The sequence below is a fragment of the Aptenodytes forsteri genome, unplaced genomic scaffold (assembly GCF_000699145.1).
Source record: "Aptenodytes forsteri isolate BGI_AS27 unplaced genomic scaffold, ASM69914v1 Scaffold142, whole genome shotgun sequence".
NCBI classification, from domain to species: domain Eukaryota; kingdom Metazoa; phylum Chordata; class Aves; order Sphenisciformes; family Spheniscidae; genus Aptenodytes; species Aptenodytes forsteri.
The window spans coordinates 5,347,881-5,348,492 of NW_008794598.1; the positions used below are offsets into that span (position 1 = coordinate 5,347,881).

Consider the following 612-nt stretch of genomic DNA (forward strand, 5'->3'; position numbering starts at 1 on the left):
TCGGGTGCGTTAGTCGTCAGCGGGCGGGGGGGCCAGGTGGGACAGGGGGGGACGCGTACCTTCAGCTTGGACTGAATCTCACGAGATTTCCGTCGGGCAAGAACCTGCAAGTGGCTAGAGACCTGCAGAGAGAGAGCAGAAGGAGAGGGGGAACAGCAGAGCCGTCAACCAGAGGAAAGGAGGAGGAAGGAGAGGGGCTGCCCATGCTCACAGAGACACCGCCGCGGACACCTGGGCAAGGGCGCCAACGTACCTTGATGCCAACCTGGTACTCCCGCACCTTCTTCCGAGCTAGAACCTGTATGTGGCTGGACACCTAGCGCCCGCCACGCCATTCGGAAAGGAAAACACAGAGAGCGTGAAGATATGTTCCCCCCGCAAGGATGTTGCCCCCGGGGAAGGGGGCACGGAGAAGGGGGGGAGCGCGCGGGGCTGCCGGGGTGATGCTCCTGGAGATGCTGAGGGTCCTGCACCCGCCGCGAGCTGGAGGGAGGAAAACTGGGGGGGGGGACCCCGGCGCTGCGCTGATTGATGCTGGTTTGTGCCCGCCACCCCGCTTGGGGTAAAGCTCCTCGGGGTGCAGCTGCTGCAGTTGGGGGGGGTCTGTGTTTA

At 64.2% G+C, this 612-nt stretch overlaps 1 protein-coding gene across 1 annotated transcript in view; it reads right to left on the reverse strand.

Moving 5' to 3' along the window:
- TEAD3 (TEA domain transcription factor 3) overlaps nucleotides 1-312 on the reverse strand; it is a 10,746-nt gene extending 10,434 nt beyond the window's left edge. Inside the window, exons 1-2 of the mRNA XM_009272864.1 lie at nucleotides 254-312; nucleotides 60-122 (exon numbers count right to left, since the gene is read on the reverse strand). The gene's annotated coding sequence lies outside the window, so the exon portion shown is untranslated. The remainder of the gene's footprint in view (nucleotides 1-59; nucleotides 123-253) is intronic.
- Between the last annotated feature and the right edge of the window lie 300 nt (nucleotides 313-612).